Source organism: Pectinophora gossypiella, unplaced genomic scaffold (assembly GCF_024362695.1).
Source record: "Pectinophora gossypiella unplaced genomic scaffold, ilPecGoss1.1 Pgos_33, whole genome shotgun sequence".
Lineage (NCBI taxonomy): Eukaryota > Metazoa > Arthropoda > Insecta > Lepidoptera > Gelechiidae > Pectinophora > Pectinophora gossypiella.
In genome coordinates this window covers 586,740-607,920 of record NW_026063243.1, presented here as the reverse complement: position 1 = coordinate 607,920, position 21,181 = coordinate 586,740, and the positions used below count along the sequence as shown (strand labels likewise).

Genomic DNA, 21,181 nt, shown 5'->3' with positions numbered 1-21,181 from the left:
AGACACCCTATGGCCTGGCAAAACTATAGCACCTAAAACTTTTTGGATTTCACGAGACCTATTCGAGTCTTGGTCAAATTCAATCGCCGGCAAAAAACAAGATGGCCGCCATACAAAATTTTGTTTTTCTAGAAAATGTCTCGGAGGCAAAAACAATGTATTGGGGTATAATCGGAATATCATGTTGAGTATGTAAATACTTCTTGATCTTCAGAAACTGCTCCGCATCAGGGAGCCACCCTACGGCCTGGCAAAACTATAAAACCTGGAGCAATTTTTCTTTCGCGAAACATATTTAAATCTTGGTCAAATCCAATCGCGGGTGATAAAAAATCAAAATGGCGGTAAAACAAGATGGCCGCCATACAAATTTTTCAATTTTCCTGAAAATGTCTCGTTGGTAAAAACTGTGTATGGGGTTGTAATCGAAACGTCTTGTTGAGTATGAAAATACTTTCCGATCTTTAAAATCTGCTCCGCATCAGGGAGACACCCTACAGCCTGGCAAAACTATCACACCTGGAAATTTTTTGTTTTCACGAGGCCTATTAAAGTCTTGGTCAAATTTTATCGCCAGTGAAAAAAAAACAAAATGGCCGAAAAACAAGATGGCCGCCATAGAAATTTTTGTTTTTCCAGAAAATGTCTCGGGTGTAAAAATGATGTATAGGGGTGTGATCGGAACGTCATTTTTGAAAACTGCTCCGCGTCAGGGAGACACCCTATGGCCTGGCAAAACTATAGCACCTAAAACTTTTTGGATTTCACGAGACCTATTCGAGTCTTGGTCAAATTCAATCGCCGGCAAAAAACAAGATGGCCGCCATACAAAATTTTGTTTTTCTAGAAAATGTCTCGGAGGCAAAAACAATGTATTGGGGTATAATCGGAATATCATGTTGAGTATGTAAATACTTCTTGATCTTCAGAAACTGCTCCGCATCAGGGAGACACCCTACGGCCTGGAAAAACTATAGCACCTAGAACTTTATTGATTTCACGAGACCTATTCAAGTCTTGGTCAAATTCTATCGCGGTAAAAAAATGGCGGGAAATCAAGACACGCGAGCAGCTTGCTGCGAGCGAACCACGCGACATCTAGTTATCTTTATTTATTTATTTATTTATTTATTTTATAATATATATAGCTACAAACCCACTGACTGACTCACTGACTGACTGACTCACTGACAGGGTTGTTCTCCCAGAAGGAGCGTCGGGGGGTAAAAATGATGTATGGGGGGTGTGATCGAGATCTTCCGGTGAGTATGAGAAAACTTCCAGATCTTGGAAAACTGCTCCGCATCAGGAAGACACCCTACAGTCTGGCAAAACTATCGCACCTGGAAAGATTCTGTTTTCACGAAACCTATTTAATTCCTGGTCAAATTCAATTACCAGTGAAAAAAATTCAAAATGGCGGAAAAACAAGATGGCCGCCATACAAAATTTTGTTTTTCCAGAAAATGTCTCGGGGGTAAAAATTGTTTATGGGGGTGTGATCGGAACGTCTTGTTGAGTATGGTTTTACTTTTCGATCTTGGAAAGCTGCTCCGCATCAGGGAGACATCCTACGGCCTGGCTAACCTTTCGCACCTGGAACAATGATTTTTTCGCACAACGTATTTAAATCTTGGTCAAATCCAATCCCCGGTGAAAAAAAAACAAAATGGCGGAAAAACAAGATGGCCGCCATACAAAATTTTCGTTTTTCCTGAAAATGCCTCGAGGGTAAAAATGATATATAGGGATGTGATTGGATCGTCATGTTGAGTATTTCAATACTGCTTGATCTTGAAAAACTGCTCCGCATCAGGGAGACACCCTACGGCCTGGCAAAACTATAAAACCTAGAGCAATATTTTTTTCACGAAACCTATTTAAATCTTGGTCAAATTCAATCCGCGGTGAAAAAAACCAAAATGGCGGAAAAACAAGATGGCCGCCATACAAAATTTTCGTTTTTCCCGAAAATGCCTCGGGGGTAAAAATGATGTATGAGGAATGTGATCGAAACATCATGTTGAGTATGGAAATACTTTTCGATCTTCGAAAGCTGCTCCGCATCAGGGAGACACCCTACAGCCTGGCGAAACTATCACACCTGGAACTTTTTTGTTTTCACGAAGCCTATTAAAGTCTTGGTCAAATTTTATCGCCAGTGAAAAAAAAACAAAATGGCCGAAAAACAAGATGGCCGCCATATAAATTTTTGTTTTTCCAGAAAATGTCTCGGGTGTAAAAATGATGTAAAGGGGTGTGATCGGAACGCCATCTTGGAAAACTGCTCCGCATCAGGGGTCACCCTACGGCCTGGCAAAACTATCGGACCTGGAACTTTTTTCTTTTCACAATACCTTTTTAAATCTTGGTTAAATTTTATCGCCGGTGAAAAAAAAATCAAAATGGCGGAAAAACAAGATGGCCGCCATATAAATTTTTCGTTTTTCCAGAAAATGTCTCGGGTGTAAAAATGATGTTTAGGGGTGTGATCGGAACTTCATCTTGGAAAACTGCTCCGCATCAGGGAGACACCCTACGGCCTGGCAAAACTATAGCACCTAGAACTTTTTTGATTTCACGACATCTATTTTTGTTTTGGTCAAATACTATCGCGGTAAAAAAATGGAGGGAAAACAAGATACGCGAGCAGCTTGCTGCGAGCGAACCACGCGACATCTAGTATATATATATTATATATAGCTACAAACCCATGTACCTATTGACTGACTGACTGACTCACTGACAGGGTTGTTCTCCCAGAAGGAGCATCGGGGGGTAAAAATGGTGTATGGGGGATGTGATCAAAATTTTTCGGTGAGTATGGAAAAACTTCCAGATCTTGGAAAACTGCTCCGCATCAGGGAGACGCCCTACAGTCTGGCGCAACTATTATACCTGCATCAATTTTTTTTTCGCAAAACCTATTTAAATCTTGGTCAAATTCTATTGTGAGTGAAAAAAAATCAAAATGGCGGAAAAACAAGATGGCCGCCATACAAAATTTTATTTTTCCAGAAAATGTCTCGTTGGTAAAAAATGTGTATAGGGTTGTAATCGGAACATCCCGTTGACTATGGAAATTTTTCTCGATTTTGAAAAACTGCTCCGCATCAGGGAGACACCCTACGGCCTGGCAAAACTATAAAACCTGGAGCAATTTTTCTTTCGCGAAACATATTTAAATCTTGGTCAAATTTAATTGCCGTTGAAAAAAAATCAAAATGGCGGAAATTCAAGATGGCCGCCATACAAATTTTTCGTTTTTCCTGAAAATGCCTCGGGGGTAAAAATGATGTATAGGAATGTGATCGGATCGTCATGTTGAGTATTTCAGTACTGCTCGATCTTGAAAAACTGCTCCGCATCAGGGAGACACCCTACGGCCTGGCAAAACTATCGCACCTGGAACATTTTTGTTTTCACGAAACCTATTTAAATCTTGGTCAAATTTTATCGCCGGCCAAAAAAAAAACAAAATGGCCGAAAATCAAGATAGCCGCCATACAAATTTTTCGTTTTTCCTGAAAATGCCTCGGGGGTAAAAATGATGTATAGGAATGTGATCGGATCGTCATGTTGAGTATGGAAATACTTTTCGATCTTCGAAAGCTGCTCCGCATCAGGGAGACACCCTACAGCCTGGCGAAACTATCGCACCTGGAACTTTTTTGTTTTCACGAAGCCTATTAAAGTCTTGGTCAAATTTTATCGCCAGTGAAAAAAAAACAAAATGGCCGAAAAACAAGATGGCCGCCATACAAATTTTTGTTTTTCCAGAAAATGTCTCACGAGGTAAAAATGATGTATTGGGGTGTGATCGGAACGTCATCTTGGAAAACTGCTCCGCATCAGGGGTCACTCTACGGCCTGGCAAAACTATAGCACCTAGAACTTTATTGATTTCACGAGACCTATTTAAGTCTTGGTCAAATTCTATCGCGGTAAAAAAATGGTGGGAAAACAAGACACGCGAGCAGCTTGCTGCGAGCGAATTTTTGTTTTTCCAGAAAATGTCTCACGAGGTAAAAATGATGTATTGGGGTGTGATCGGAACGTCATCTTGGAAAACTGCTCCGCATCAGAGGTCACTCTACGGCCTGGCAAAACTATAGCACCTAGAACTTTTTTGATTTCACGACACCTATTTAATTCTTGGTCAAATTTTATCGCGGTAAAAAAATGGCGGGAAAACAAGATGGCCGCCATACAAAATTTTCGTTTTTCCCGAAAATGCCTCGGGGTGAATATGATGTAAGAGGGATGAGATCAAAATGTCATATTGAGTACGGAAATACTTCCCGACCTTCAAAAACTGCTCCGCATCAGGGCGGCACCCTACGGCCTGGGAAAACTATCGCTCCTGGAACGATTCTTTTTTCACCAAACCTAATAAAATCTTGGTCAAATTTTATCGCCGGTGAAAAAAAAAATGGCCGAAAAACAAGATGGCCGCCATACAAATTTTTGTTTGTCCAGAAAATGTCTCGGGTGTAAAAACGATGTATAGGGGTGTTATCGGAACGTCATCTTGGAAAACTGCTCCGCATCAGGGAGACACCCTACGGCCTGGCAAAACTATAGCACCTAGAACTTTTTGATTTCACGACACCTATTTAAGTCTTGGTCAAATTCTATCGCGGTAAAAAAATGGCGGGAAAACAAGACACGCGAGCAGCTTGCTGCGAGCGAACCACGCGACATCTAGTTATTATTATACTATATATAGCTACAAACCCACTGACTCACTGACTGACTGACTCACTGACAGGGTTGTTCTCCCAGAAGGAGTGTCGGGGGGTGAAAATGATGTATGGGGGATGTGATCCAAATCTTCCGGTGAGTATGGGAAAACTTCCAGATCTTGGAAAACTGCTCCGCATCAGGGAGACACCCTACGGCCTGGCGCAACTATCGCACCTAGAACGATTCTTTTTTCACGAAACCTATTTAAATCTTGGTCAAATTTTATCGTGGGTGAAAAAAAATCAAAATGGCGGAAAAACAAGATGGCCGCCATACAAAAGTTTGTTTTTCCAGAAAATGTTTCGTTGGTAAAAACTGTGTATGGGGTTGTAATCGGAACGTCTTGTTGAGTATGGAAATACTTCTTGATCTACAGAAACTGCTCCGCATCAGGGAGACATCCTACGGCCTGGCAAATCTATCGCACCTGGAACTTTTTTGTTTTCACGAAACCTATTTAAATCTTGGTCAAATTTTATCGCCGGTGAACAAAAATCAAAATGGCGGAAAAACAAGATGGCCGCCATACAAAATTTCCTTTTTCTAGAAAAAGCCTCGGGGGTAAAAATTTTGTATGGAAGTTATGATTGAAACGTCATGTTGAGTATGGAAATATTTCTCGATCTTCGAAGACTGCTCCGCATCAGGGCGATACCCTACGGCCTGGCAAAACTATCGCACTTGGAACACTTATTTTTCCACTATACTTACCTAAATCTTGGTCAAATCCAATGCCCTCTGAAAAAAAACCAAAATGGCGGAAAAACAAGATGGCCGCCATACAAAATTTTCGTTTTTCCCGAAAATGCCTCGGGGGTAACAATGATGTATGAGGAATGTGATCGAAACATCATGTTGAGTATGGAAATACTTTTCGATCTTCGAAAGCTGCTCCGCATCAGGGAGACACCCTACAGCCTGGCGAAACTATCGCACCTGGAACTTTTTTGATTTCACGAGACCTATTCAAGTCTTGGTCAAATTCTATCGCGGTAAAAAAATGGCGGGAAAACAAGACACGCGAGCAGCTTGCTGCGAGCGAACCACGCGACATCTAGTTATAATATATATAGCTGGAGACCCACTGACTGACTGACTGACTGACTGACTGACTCACTGACTCACTGACAGGGTTGTTCTCCCAGAAGGAGCGTCGGGGGGTAAAAATAATGTATGAGAAAAGTGATCGGGACCTCCCGGTGAGTATGGGAAAACTTCCAGATCTTGGAAAACTGCTCCGCATCAGGGAGACACCCTACGGCCTGGCAAAACTATCGCACCTGGATCGATTCTTTTTTCACAAAACCTATTTAATTCTTAGTCAAATCCTATGGCCGGTGAAAAAAAATCAAAATGGCGGAAAAACAAGATGGCCGCCATACAAAATTTTGTTTTTTCAGAAAATGCATCGGGAGTAAAAACTGTGTATGGAGATGTAATCGGAACGTCTTGTGGAGTATGAAAACACTTCTCTATCTTCAAAATCTGCTCCGCATCAGGGAGACACCCTACGGCCTGGCAAAACTATAAAACCTGGAGCAATATTTTTTTCGCGAAACATATTTAAATCTTGGTCAAATCCAATCTCTGGTGAAAAAAAACCAAAATGGCGGAAATCAAGATGGCCGCCATACAAAATTTTCGTCTTTCCTGAAAATGCCTCGAGGGTAAAAATGATGTATAGGGATGTGATCGGATCGTCATGTTGAGTATTTCAGTACTGCTCGATCTTGAAAAACTGCTCCGCATCAGGGAGACACCCTACGGCCTGGCAAAACTATAAAACCTAGAGCAATATTTTTTTCACGAAACCTATTTAAATCTTGGTCAAATTCAATCCCCGGTGAAAAAAAACCAAAATGGCGGAAAAACAAGATGGCCGCCATACGAAATTTTCGTTTTTCCCGAAAATGCCTCGGGGGTAAAAATGATGTATGAGGAATATGATCGAAACATCATATTGAGTATGGAAATACTTTTCGATCTTCGAAAGCTGCTCCGCATCAGGGAGACACCCTACAGCCTGGCGAAACTATCGCACCTGGAACTTTTTTGTTTTCACGAAGCCTATTAAAGTCTTGGTCAAATTTTATCGCCAGTGAAAAAAAAACAAAATGGCCGAAAAACAAGATGGCCGCCATACAAATTTTTGTTTTTCCAGAAAATGTCTCACGAGGTAAAAATGATGTATTGGGGTGTGATCGGAACGTCATCTTGGAAAACTGCTCCGCATCAGGGGTCACTCTACGGCCTGGCAAAACTATAGCACCTAGAACTTTTTTGATTTCACGAGACCTATTTAAGTCTTGGTCAAATTCTATCGCGGTAAAAAAATGGTGGGAAAACAAGACACGCGAGCAGCTTGCTGCGAGCGAACCACGCGACATCTAGTATCTAGTATATATATATTATATTATATATAGCTACAAACCCACTGACTCACTCACTCACTCACTGACATAATTGTTCTCCCAGAAGGAGCGTCGGGGGGTGAAAATGATGTATAAGGGGTGTGATCGGGACCTCCCGGTGAGTATGGGAAAACTTCCAGATCTTGGAAAACTGCTCCGCATCAGGGAGACTCCCTACGGCCTGGCAAAACTATTACACCTGGATCAAATTTTTTTTCGCAAAACCTATTTAAATCTTGGTCAAATTTTATTGCCGGTGAAAAAAAATCAAAATGGCGGAAAAACAAGATGGCCGCCATACAAAAGTTTGTTTTTCCAGAAAATGTTTCGTTGGTAAAAACGGTGTATGGGGTTGTAATCGGAACGTCCTGGTGAGTTTGAAAATACTTCTCTATCTTCAGAAACTGCTCCGCATCAGGGAGACACCCTACGGCCTGGTGAAACTATCGCACGTGGAACTTTTTAGTTTTCACGATACCTATTTAAATCTTGGTCAAATTTAATTGCCGGTGAAAAAAAATCAAAATGGCGGAAAATCAAGATGGCCGCCATACAAATTTTTCGTTTTTCCTGAAAATGCCTCGGGGGTAAAAACTGTGTATGGGGATATCATCGGAACGTCGACTTCAATATAGAATAACTTCTAGATCTTTGAAATCTGCTCCGCATCAGGGAGACAACCTACGGCCTGGCGATACTATCGCACCTAGGACTTTTTTGTTTTCACGATACCTATTTAAATCTTGGTCAAATTTTATCGCCGGTGAAAAAAAAAACAAAATGGCGGAAAAACAAGATGGCCGCCATACAAATTTTTCTTTTTTCCTGAAAATGTCTCGGGGGTAAAAATGATGTATAGGGGTGTGATCGGAACGTCATCTTGGAAAACTGCTCCGCATCAGGGAGACACCCTACGGCCTGGCAAAACTATAGCACCTAGAACTTTTGTGATTTCACGACACCTATTTAAGTCTTGGTCAAATTCTATCGCGGTAAACATACAAAGCTTCGAATTATTATATTATATAAAGCTACAAACCCATGTACTGACAGAATAACTTCTAGAATAACTTCTAGATCTTTGAAATCTGCTCCGCATCAGGGAGACAACCTACGGCCTGGCGATACTATCGCACCTAGGACTTTTTTGTTTTCACGATACCTATTTAAATCTTGGTCAAATTTTATCGCCGGTGAAAAAAAAACAAAATGGCGGAAAAACAAGATGGCCGCCATACAAATTTTTCTTTTGTCCAGAAAATGTCTCGGGGGTAAAAATGATGTATAGGGGTGTGATCGGAACGTCATCTTGGAAAACTGCTCCGCATCAGGGGTCACTCTACGGCCTGGCAAAACTATAGCACCTAGAACTTTTTTGATTTCACGAGACCTATTTAAGTCTTGGTCAAATTCTATCGCGGTAAAAAAATGGTGGGAAAACAAGACACGCGAGCAGCTTGCTGCGAGCAGAACCACGCGACATCTAGTATCTAGTATATATATATATATATATTATACTATATATAGCTACAAACCCATTGACTGACTGACTGACTCACTGACTGACATAGTTGTTCTCCCAGAAGGAGCGTCGGGGGGTAAAAATGATGTATGGGGGGTGTGATCGGGACCTCCCGGTGAGTATGGGAAAACTTCCAGATCTTGGAAAACTGCTCCGCATCAGGGAGACACCCTACGGCCTGGCAAAACTATCGCACCTGGATCGATTCTTTTTTCACAAAACCTATTTAATTCTTAGTCAAATCCTATGGCCGGTGAAAAAAAATCAAAATGGCGGAAAAACAAGATGGCCGCCATACAAAATTTTGTTTTTTCAGAAAATGCATCGGGAGTAAAAACTGTGTATGGAGATGTAATCGGAACGTCTTGTGGAGTATGAAAACACTTCTCTATCTTCAAAATCTGCTCCGCATCAGGGAGACACCCTACGGCCTGGCAAAACTATAAAACCTAGAGCAATATTTTTTTCACGAAACCTATTTAAATCTTGGTCAAATTCAATCCCCGGTGTAAAAAAACCAAAATGGCGGAAAAACAAGATGGCCGCCATACGAAATTTTCGTTTTTCCCGAAAATGCCTCGGGGGTAAAAATGATGTATGAGGAATATGATCGAAACATCATGTTGAGTATGGAAATACTTTTCGATCTTCGAAAGCTGCTCCGCATCAGGGAGACACCCTACAGCCTGGCGAAACTATCGCACCTGGAATTTTTTTGTTTTCACGAAGCCTATTAAAGTCTTGGTCAAATTTTATCGCCAGTGAAAAAAAAAAAACAAAATGGCCGAAAAACAAGATGGCCGCCATACAAATTTTTGTTTTTCCAGAAAATGTCTCACGAGGTAAAAATGATGTATTGGGGTGTGATCGGAACGTCATCTTGGAAAACTGCTCCGCATCAGGGGTCACTCTACGGCCTGGCAAAACTATAGCACCTAGAACTTTTTTGATTTCACGAGACCTATTTAAGTCTTGGTCAAATTCTATCGCGGTAAAAAAATGGCGGGAAAACAAGACACGCGAGCAGCTTGCTGCGAGCGAACCACGCGACTGACAGGGTTGTTCTCCCAGAAGGAGCGTCGGGGGGTAAAAATGATGTATGGGGGGTGTGATCAAGATCTTCCGGTGAGTATGGGAAAACTTCCAGATCTTGGAAAACTGCTCCGCATCAGGCAGACACCCTACGGCATGGCGCAACTATCGCACCTGGAATGATTCTTTTTTCACAAAACCTACTTAAATCTTGGTCAAATTTTATCGTGGGTGAAAAAAAATCAAAATGGCGAAAAACAAGATGGCCGCCATACAAAATTTTATTTTTTCGGAAAATGTCTCGGGGGTAAAAACTATGTATGGGAATGTAATCGGAGTGTCTTGTCGAGTATGGAAATACTTCTTGATATTCAGAAACTGCTCCGCATCAGGGAGACACCCTACGGCCTGGCAAAACTATCACATCTGGATCAATTTTTTTTTCGGACCATGTATTAAAATCTTGGTTAAATTTTATCACCGGTAAAAAAAATACAAAATGGCGGAAAAACAAGATGGCCGCCATACAAATTTTTTGTTTTTCCTGAAAATGCCTCGGGGGTAAAAATGATGTATAGGAATGTGATCGGAACGCCATTTTGAGTTTGAAAATATTTCTTAGTTTTAGATAACTGCTCCGCATCAGGGAGACACCCTACGGCCTGGCAAAACTATCGGACCTAGAACAATACTTTTTTCACAAAACCTATTTAAATCTTGGTCAAATTCTATCGTGAGTGCAAAAAAATCAAAATGGCGGAAAAACAAGATGGCCGCCATACAAAATTTTGTTTTTTCATAAAATGTCTCGGTGGTAAAAATTATGTATGGGGATGTAATTGGAACGTCTTGTTGAGTATAGATATACATCTCGATCTTGGAAAGCTGCTCCGCATCAGGGCGGCACCCTATGGCCTGGCATAGCTATCGTACCTAAATCAATTTTTCTTTCACATAATATATTTAAATCTTGGTAAAATTCCATCAACGGTGAAAAAAATATCAAAATGGCGGAAAATCAAGATGGCCGCCATACAAAATTTTCGTTTTTCTCGAAAATGCCTCGGGGGTGAATATGACGTAAAAGGGATGTGATCAAAATGTCATGTTGATTATGGAAATACTTCCCGACCTTCAAAAACTGCTCCGCATCAAGGAGACACCCTAAGGCCTGGCGAAACTATCGCACCTGGAACATTTTTGTTTTCACGAAACCTACTTAAATCTTGGTCAAATATTATAACCGGTGAAAAAAAAAACAAAATGGCGGAAAAACAAGATGGCCGCCATACAAAATTTTGTTTTTTCAGAAAATGCATCGGGAGTAAAAACTGTGTATGGAGATATAATCGGAACGTCTTGTGGAGTATGAAAACACTTCTTTATCTTCAAAATCTGCTCCGCATCAGGGAGACACCCTACGGCCTGGCAAAACTATAAAACCTGGAGCAATTTTTCTTTCGCGAAACATATTTAAATCTTGGTCAAATCCAATCCCTGGTGAAAAAAAACCAAAATGGCGGAAAAACAAGATGGCCGCCATACAAAATTTTCGTTTTTCCTGAAAATGCCTCGAGGGTAAAAATGATGTATAGGGATGTGATCGGATCGTCATGGTGAGTATTTCAGTACTGCTCGATCTTGAAAAACTGCTCCGCATCAGGGAGACACCCTACGGCCTGGCAAAACTATAAAACCTAGAGCAATAATTTTTTCACGAAACCTATTTAAATCTTGGTCAAATCCAATCGCCGGTGAAAAAAAAAAAAATGGCGGTAGAACAAGATGGCCGCCATACGAAATTTTCGTTTTTCCTGAAAATGCCTCGAGGGTAAAAATGATGTATAGGGATGTGATCGGATCGTCATGATGAGTATTTCAGTACTGCTCGATCTTGAAAAACTGCTCCGCATCAGGGAGACACCCTACGGCCTGGCAAAACTATAAAACCTAGAGCAATAATTTTTTCACGAAACCTATTTAAATCTTGGTCAAATCCAATCGCCGGTGAAAAAAAAAAAAATGGCGGTAGAACAAGATGGCCGCCATACGAAATTTTCGTTTTTCCCGAAAATGCCTCGGGGGTAAAAATGATGTATGAGGAATATGATCGAAACATCATGTTGAGTATGGAAATACTTTTCGATCTTCGAAAGCTGCTCCGCATCAGGGAGACACACTACAGCCTGGCGAAACTATCGCACCTGGAACTTTTTTGTTTTCACGAAGCCTATTAAAGTCTTGGTCAAATTTTATCGCCAGTGAAAAAAAAACAAAATGGCCGAAAAACAAGATGGCCGCCATACAAATTTTTGTTTTTCCAGAAAATGTCTCACGAGGTAAAAATGATGTATTGGGGTGTGATCGGAACGTCATCTTGGAAAACTGCTCCGCATCAGGGGTCACTCTACGGCCTAGCAAAACTATAGCACCTAGAACTTTTTTTGATTTCACGAGACCTATTTAAGTCTTGGTCAAATTCTATCGCGGTAAAAAAATGGTGGGAAAACAAGACACGCGAGCAGCTTGCTGCGAGCGAACCACGCGACATCTAGTATTATATTATATTATATAAAGCTACAAACCCACTGACTGACTGACTGACTGACTGACTGACTCACTGACTCACTGACAGGGTTGTTCTCCCAGAAGGAGCGCCGGGGGGTAAAAATGATGTATGGGGGGTGTGATCAAGATCTTCCGATGAGTATGGGAAAACTTCCAGATCTTGGAAAACTGCTCCGCATCAGGGAGAGACCCTACGGCCTGGCGCAACTATCGCACCTGGAACGATTCTTTTTTCACAAAACCTATTTAAATCTTGGTCAAATTCTATTGTCGGTGAAAAAAAAACAAAATGGCGGAAAAACAAGATGGCCGCCATACAAAATTTTGTTTTTCAGAAAAATCTCCCAGAAGGAGCGTCGGGGGGTGAAAATGATGTATGGGGGGTGTGATCAAGATCTTCCGATGAGTATGGGAAAACTTCCAGATCCTGGAAAACTGCTCCGCATCAGGGAGACAACCGACAGTCTGGCGAAACTATCGCACCTGGAACGATTCTTTTTTCACGAAACCTATTTAATTCCTGGTCAAATTCAATCACCGGTGAAAAAAAATCAAAATGGCGGAAAAACAAGATGGCCGCCATACAAATTTTTGTTTTTCAAGAAAATGTCTTAGAGGTAAAAACAATTTTTGGGGGTGTAATCGGAATGTCATGTTGAGTATGGAAGTACTTCTCGATCTTTGAAATCTGCTCCGCATCAGGGAGACACCCTACGGCCTGCCAAAACTATAGCACCTAGAACTTTTTTGATTTCACGAGACCTATTTAAGTCTTGGTCAAATACTATCGCGGTAAAAAAATGGCGGGAAAACAAGACACGCGAGCAGCTTGCTGCGAGCGAACCACGCGACATCTAGTTATTATAATATATATAGCTGCAAACCCACTGACTGACTGACTCACTCACTGACATAATTGTTCTCCCAGAAGGAGCGTCGGGGGGTAAAAGTGATGTATGGGGGGTGTGATCTGGACCTTCCGGTGAGTATGGGAAAACTTCCAGATCCTGGAAAACTGCTCCGCATCAGGGAGACACCCTACAGTCTGGCGCAACTATTATACCTGGATCAAATTTTTTTTCGCAAAACCTATTTAAATCTTGGTCAAATTCTATTGTGGGAGAAAAAAAATCAAAATGGCGGAAAAACAAGATGGCCGCCATACAAAATTTTATTTTTCCAGAAAATGTCTCGGGGGTAAAAACTGTGAATGGGGGTGTAATCGGAACGTATTGTTGAGTATGGAAATACTTCTCGATCTTGAAAACCTGCTCCGCATCAGGGAGACACCCTACGGCCTGGTGAAACTATCGCACGTGGAACTTTTTAGTTTTCACGATACCTATTTAAATCTTGGTCAAATTTAGTTGCCGGTGAAAAAAAATCAAAATGGCGGAAAATCAAGATGGCCGCCATACAATTTTTTCGTTTTTCCTGTAAATGCCTCGTGGGTAAAAATTGTGTATGGGGTTGTAATCGGAACGTATTGTTGAGTATGAGAAAACTTCTAGATCTTGGAAAACTGCTCAGCGTCAGGGAGACACCCTATGGCCTGGCGCAACTATCGCACCTAGAACAATAATTTTTTCACGAAACCTATTTAAATCTTGGTCAAATTCTATTGTGGGTGAAAAAAAATCAAAATGGCGGAAAAACAAGATGGCCGCCATACAAATTTTTAGTTTTTCCTGAAAATGCCTCTGGGATAAAAATTATGTATGAGGGTTTTGATCGGAACGTCATGAAGAGTATGGAAATACTTCTCGATCTTTGAAAACTGCTCCGCATCAGAGCGGCACCGTACGGCCTGGCGAAACTATCGCATCTGGAACGATTCTTTTTTCACAAAACCTACTTAAATCTTGGTCAAATTTTATCGTGGGTGAAAAAAATCAAAATGGCGGAAAAACAAGATGGCCGCCATACAAAATTTTATTTTTCCAGAAAATGTCTCGGGGGTAAAAACTGTGAATGGGGGTGTAATCGGAACGTATTGTTGAGTATGGAAATACTTCTCGATCTTGAAAACCTGCTCCGCATCAGGGAGACACCCTACGGCCTGGTGAAACTATCGCACGTGGAACTTTTTAGTTTTCACGATACCTATTTAAATCTGGGTCAAATTTAGTTGCCGGTGAAAAAAAATCAAAATGGCGGAAAATCAAGATGGCCGCCATACAATTTTTTCGTTTTTCCTGTAAATGCCTCGTGGGTAAAAATTGTGTATGGGGTTGTAATCGGAACGTATTGTTGAGTATGAGAAAACTTCCAGATCTTGGAAAACTGCTCAGCGTCAGGGAGACACCCTATGGCCTGGCGCAACTATCGCACCTAGAACAATAATTTTTTCACGAAACCTATTTAAATCTTGGTCAAATTCTATTGTGGGTGAAAAAAAATCAAAATGGCGGAAAAACAAGATGGCCGCCATACAAATTTTTAGTTTTTCCTGAAAATGCCTCTGGGATAAAAATTATGTATGAGGGTTTTGATCGGAACGTCATGAAGAGTATGGAAATACTTCTCGATCTTTGAAAACTGCTCCGCATCAGAGCGGCACCGTACGGCCTGGCGAAACTATCGCATCTGGAACGATTCTTTTTTCACAAAACCTACTTAAATCTTGGTCAAATTTTATCGTGGGTGAAAAAAAGTCAAAATAGCGGAAAAACAAGATGGCCGCCATACAACATTTTGTTTTTCCAGAAAATGTCTCGGGGGTAAAAACTGTGTATAGGGTTGTGATCTGGACCTCCCGTCGAGTATGGGGAATTTTCCAGATTTTGGAAAACTGCTCCGCATCAGAGATACATCCTACGGCCTGGCGAAACTATCGCACCTGGAACAATTCTTTTTACGCACAACGTATTTGAACCTTAGTCAAATTTTTTCACGAAACCTATTTAAATCTTGGTCAAATTCTATTGTGGGTGAAAAAATATCAAAATGGCGGAAAAACAAGATGGCCGCCATACAAAATTTTGTTTTTTCAGAAAATGTCTCGGGGGCAAAAACAATGTATGGGGGCGTAATCGGAAGGTCATGTTGAGTCTGGGTTTCCGATAGCTGCTCAGCATCAGGGAGACACCCTACGGCCTGGCGAAACTATTGCACCTGGAACGATTCTTTTTTCACGAAACCTATTTAATTCTTGGTCAAATTTTATCGTGGGTGAAAAAAAATCAAAATGGCGGAAAAACAAGATGGCCGCCATACAAAATTTCTTTTTTCTAGAAAATGTCTCGGAGGTAAAAATGATGTATGGGGATGTAATCGGAACGTCTTGTTGAGTATGAAAACACTTCTCTATCTTCAAAATCTGCTCCGCATCAGGGAGACACCCTACGGCCTGGCAAAACTATAAAACCTGGAGCAATTTTTCTTTCGCAAAACATATTTAAATCTTGGTCAAATCCAATCCCCGGTGAAAAAAAACCAAAATGGCGGAAAATTAAGATGGCCGCCATACAAAATTTTCGTTTTTCTCGAAAATGCCTCGGGGGTGAATATGATGTATGAGGGATGTGATCAAAATGTCATGTTGAGTATGGAAATACTTCCCGACCTTCAAAAACTGCTCCGCATCAGGGAGACACCCTACGGCCTGGCAAAACTATCGCATTTGGAACATTTTTGTTTTCACGAAACCTATTTAAATCTTGGTCAAATTTTATCGCCGGTGAAAAAAAAACAAAATGGCCGAAAAACAAGATGGCCGCCATACAAATTTTTGTTTTTCCAGAAAATGTCTCGGGTGTAAAAATGATGTATAGGGGTGTGATCGGAACGTCATCTTGGAAAACTGCTCCGCATCAGGGAGACACCCTACGGCCTGGCAAAACTATAGCACCTGAACCAATTTTTTTTCATAAATCTTAATCAAACTTTGGTCAAATTTTATCGATAGTCAAAAAAAATCAAAATGGCGGAAAATCAAGATGGCCGCCATAAAAATTTTTCGTTTTTTCTGAAAATGCCTCGGGGGTAAAATGATGTATAGATATGTGATCGGAACGTCATGTCGAGTATGAAAGTACTTCTCCATTTTTGAAATCTGCTCCGCATCAGGGAGACACCCTACAGCCTGGCGAAACTATCGCATCTGGAACATTTTTGTTTTCACGAAACCTACTTAAATCTTGGTCAAATTTTATCGCCGGTGAAAAAAAAAACAAAATGGCCGAAAAACAAGACGGCCGCCATACAAATTTTTGTTTTTCCAGAAAATGTCTCGGGTGTAAAAATGATGTATAGGGGTGTGATCGGAACGTCATCTTGGAAAACTGCTCCGCATCAGGGAGACACCCTACGGCCTGGCAAAACTATAGCACCTAGAACTTTTTTGATTTCACGAGACCTATTTAAATCTTGGTCAAATTCTATCGCGGTAAAAAACTGGCGGGAAAAGAGACGCGAGCAGCTTGCTGCGAGCGAACCACGCGACATCTAGTATATTATATATAGCTACAAACCCATGTACTGACTGACTGACTGACTGACTCACTGACAGGGTTGTTCTCCCAGAAGGAGTGTCGGGGGGTAAAAATGATGTATGGGGGATGTGATCTGGACCTCCCGGTGAGTATGGGAAAACTTCCAGATCTTGGAAAACTGCTCCGCATCAGGGAGACACCCTACAGTCTGGCGCAACTATTATACCTGGATCAAATTTTTTTTCGCAAGACCTATTCAAATCTTGGTCAAATTGTATTGTCGGTGAAAAAAAAAACAAAATGGCGGAAAAACAAGATGGCCGCCATACAAAATTTCGTTTTTCCAGAAAATGTCTGTGAGGTAAAAACTGTGTATGGGGTTGTAATCGGAACGTCTTGTTGAGTATGAAAATACTTCACGATCTTTAAAATCTGCTCCGCATCAGGAAGACACCCTACGGCCTGGCAAAACTATCGCACCTGGAACATTTTTGATTTCACGATACCTATTTAAATCTTGGTCAAATTTTATCGCCGGTGAAAAAAAAACAAAATGGCCGAAAAACAAGATGGCCGCCATATAAATTTTTGTTTTTCCAGAAAATGACTCGGGTGTAAAAATGATGTATAAGGGTGTGATCGGAACGTCATCTTGGAAAACTGCTCCGCACCAGGGAGACACCCTACGGCCTGGCAAAAATATAGCACCTAGAACTTTTTTGATTTCACGAGACCTATTTAAATCTTGGTCAAATACTATCGCGGTAAAAAAATGGCGGGAAAACAAGATGGCCGCCATACAAATTTTTAGTTTTTTCCTGAAAATGCCTTGGGGGTAAAAACGGTGTATGAAGGTTTTTATCGGAACGTCATGTCGAGTATAGAAATACTTTTCGGTTTTCGATTACTGCTCCGCATCAGGGAGACACCCTACGGCCCGGGAAAACTATCGCACTTGAACCAATTTTTCTTTCACAAAACCTATTTTTATCTTGGTCAAAATCTATCACCTGTAAAAAAAAAAATGGGTGAAAAACAAGATGGCCGCCATACAAATTTTTGTTTTTCCAGAAAATGTCTCGAGTGTAAAAATGTAAAAATGATGTATAGGGGTGTGATCAGAACGTCATCTTGGAAATCTACTCCGCATCAGGGAGAAACCCTACGGCCTGGCAAAACTATAGCACCTAGAACTTTTTTGATTTCACGAGACCTATTTAAATCCTGGACAAATTCTATCGCCTAAAAAAAACAAGATGGCCGCCATACAAAGCTGCGAACTAAAACAAGACACGCGAGCAGCTTGCTGCGAGCGAACCACGCGACATCTAGTATATTATATTATATATAGCTACAAACCCATGTACTGACTGACTGACTGACTCACTGACTCACTGACTCACTGACAGGGTTGTTCTCCCAGAAGGAGCGCCGGGGGGTAAAAATGATGTATGGGAGATGTGATCAAGATCTTCCGATGAGTATGGGAAAACTTCCAGATCTTGGAAAACTGCTCCGCATCAGGGAGACACCCTACAGTCTGGCGCAACTATTATACCTGGATCAATTTTTTTTTCGCAAACCCTATTTAAATCTTGGTCAAATCCAATCGCACGCGAAAAAAAATCAAAATGGCGGAAAAACAAGATGGCCGTCATACAAAATTTGGTTTTCCCAGAAAATGTCACGGGGGTAAAAACTGTGTATAGGAATGTGATCGGAGTGTCTTATCGAGTACGGAAAATGTTCTCAATCTTGGAAAACTGCTCCGCATCAGGGAGACACCCTACGGCCTGGAAAAACTATCACACCTGGAACTATTCTTTTTCCACTAAACCTATTTAAATCTTGGTCAAATTTTATCGCCGGTGAAAAAAAAACAAAATGGCGGAAAAACAAGATGGCCGCCATACAAAATTTTCGTTTTTCCCGAAAATGCCTCGAAGGTAAAAATTATGTATATGGATGTGATCGGATCGTCATGTTGAGTATTTCAATACTGCTCGATCTTGAAAAACTGCTCCGCATCAGGGAGACACCCTACGGCCTGGCAAAACTATAATACCTGGAGCAATATTTTTTTCACGTAACCTATTTAAATTTTAGTCAAATTTAGTTGCCGGTGAAAAAAATCAAAATGGCGGAAAATCAAGATGGCCGCCATACAAATTTTTCGTTTTTCCTGAAAATGCCTCGGGGGTAAAAATGATGTATAGGGATGTGATCGGATAGTCATGTTGAGTATTTCAATACTGCTCGATCTTGAAAAACTGCTCCGCATCAAGGAGACACCTACGGCCTGGCAAAACTATAAAACCTGGAGCAATAAATTTTTCACGAAACCTATTTAAATCTTGGTCAAATATTATCGCCGGTGTGATCGGAACGTCATCTTGGAAAACTGCTCCGCATCAGGGAGACACCCTACGGCCTGGCAAAACTATAGCACCTAGAACTTTTTTGATTTCACGAGACCTATTCAAGTCTTGGTCAAATTCTATCGCGGTAAAAAAATGGCGGGAAAACAAGACACGCGAGCAGCTTGCTGCGAGCGAACCACGCGACATCTAGTATACTATATATAGCTACAAACCCATGTACTCACTGACATAATTGTTCTCCCAGAAGGAGCGTCGGGGGGTAAAAATAATGTATGAGAAAAGTGATCGGGACCTCCCGGTGAGTATGGAAAAACTTCCAGATCTTGGAAAACTGCTCCGCATCAGGGGGACACCCCACGGCCTGGCAAAACTATCGCACCTGGAACGATTCTTTTTTCACAAAACCTATTTAATTCTTGGTCAAATTGTATTGTCGTTGAAAAAAAAACAAAATGGCGGAAAAACAAGATGGCCGCCATACAAAATTTTATTTTTCCGGAAAATGTCTCGTGGGTAAAAACTGTGTATGGGGGTGTATTCGGAACGTATTGTTGAGTATGGAAATACTTCTCGATCTTGAAAACCTGCTCCGCATCAGGGAGACACCCTACGGCCTGGCAAAACTATAAAACCTGGAGCAATTTTTCTTTCGCGAAACATATTTAAATCTTGGTCAAATCCAATCCCCGCTGAAAAAAAAAACAAAATGGCGGAAAAACAAGATGGCCGCCATACAAAATTTTCGTTTTTCCCGAAAATGCCTCGGGGGTAAAAATGATGTATGAGGAATGTGATCGAAACATCATGTTGAGTATGGAAATATTTTTCGATCTTCGAAAGCTGCTCCGCATCCGGGAGACACCCTACAGCCTGGCGAAACTATCGCACCTGGAACTTTTCTGTTTTCACGAAGCCTATTAAAGTCTTGGTCAAATTTTATCGCCAGTGAAAAAAAAACAAAATGGCCGAAAAATAAGATGGCAGCCATACAAATTTTTGTTTTTCCTGAAAATGCCTCAGGGGTAAAAATTGTGTATGGGGTTATAAACGGAATATCATGTTGAGTATGGAAGTACTTCTCGATCTTTGAAATCTGCTCCGCATCAGGGAGACACCCTACGGTCTGGCGAAACTATCGCACCTGGAACGATTCTTTTTTCACGAGGCCTTTTTAATTCTTGGTCAAATTTTATCGCCGGAGAAAAAAAAACAAAATGGCCGAAAAACAAGATGGCCGCCATACAAAGTTTCGTTTTTCCCGAAAATGCCTCGGGGGTAAAAATGATGTATGAGGAATGTGATCGAAACATCATGTTGAGTATGGAAATACTTTTCGATCTTCAAAAGCTGCTCCGCATCAGGGAGACACCCTACAGCCTGGCGAAACTATCGCACCTGGAACTTTTTTGTTTTCACGAAGACTATTAAAGTCTTGGTCAAATTTTATCGCCAGTGAAAAAAAAAACAAAATGGCCGAAAAACAAGATGGCCGCCATACAAATTTTTGTTTTTCCAGAAAATGTCTCAGAGCTAAAATTGATGTATAGGGGTGTGATCGGAACGTCATCTTGGAAAACTGCTCCGCATCAGGGAGACAACCTACGGCCTGGCAAAACTATAGCATCTAGAACTTTTTTGATTTCACGAGACCTATTTTAGTCTTGGTCAAATTCTATCGCGTTAAAAAAATGGCGGGAAAACAAGACACGCGAGCAGCTTGCTGCGAGCGAACCACGCGACATCTAGTTATTATATTATATATAGCTGCAAACCCACTGACTGACTGACTGACTGACTGACTGACTGACTCACTCACTGACATAATTGTTCTCCCAGAAGGAGCGTCGGGGGGTCAAAATGATGTATTGGGGTGTGATCGGGACCTCCCGGTGAGTATGGGAAAACTTCCAGATCTTGGAAAACTGCTCCGCATCAGGGAGACACCCCACGGCCTGGCAAAACTATCGCCCTTGGAACGATTCTTTTTTCACAAAACCTATTTAAATCTTGGTCAAATTCTATCGTGGGTGAAAAAAAATCAAAATGGCGGAAAAACAAGATGGCCGCCATACAAAATTTTGTTTTTCC

General features: G+C 41.2%; 1 long non-coding RNA gene across 2 annotated transcripts; it reads right to left on the bottom strand.

The window, feature by feature from the left end:
* Positions 1 to 5,799: 5,799 nt before the first annotated feature.
* On the bottom strand, positions 5,800 to 20,066 carry LOC126381006 (uncharacterized). 2 transcript variants are annotated; one of them, XR_007568638.1, is made up of 3 exons: positions 19,982 to 20,066; positions 6,533 to 6,787; positions 5,800 to 6,279 (listed from the first exon to the last, which is right to left on the bottom strand). It is a non-coding gene; the product is annotated as an uncharacterized LOC126381006 (long non-coding RNA). The 2 variants fall into 2 exon arrangements; XR_007568637.1 differs by lacking the exon at positions 19,982 to 20,066 and adding an exon at positions 7,610 to 7,813.
* Positions 20,067 to 21,181: the final 1,115 nt, after the last annotated feature.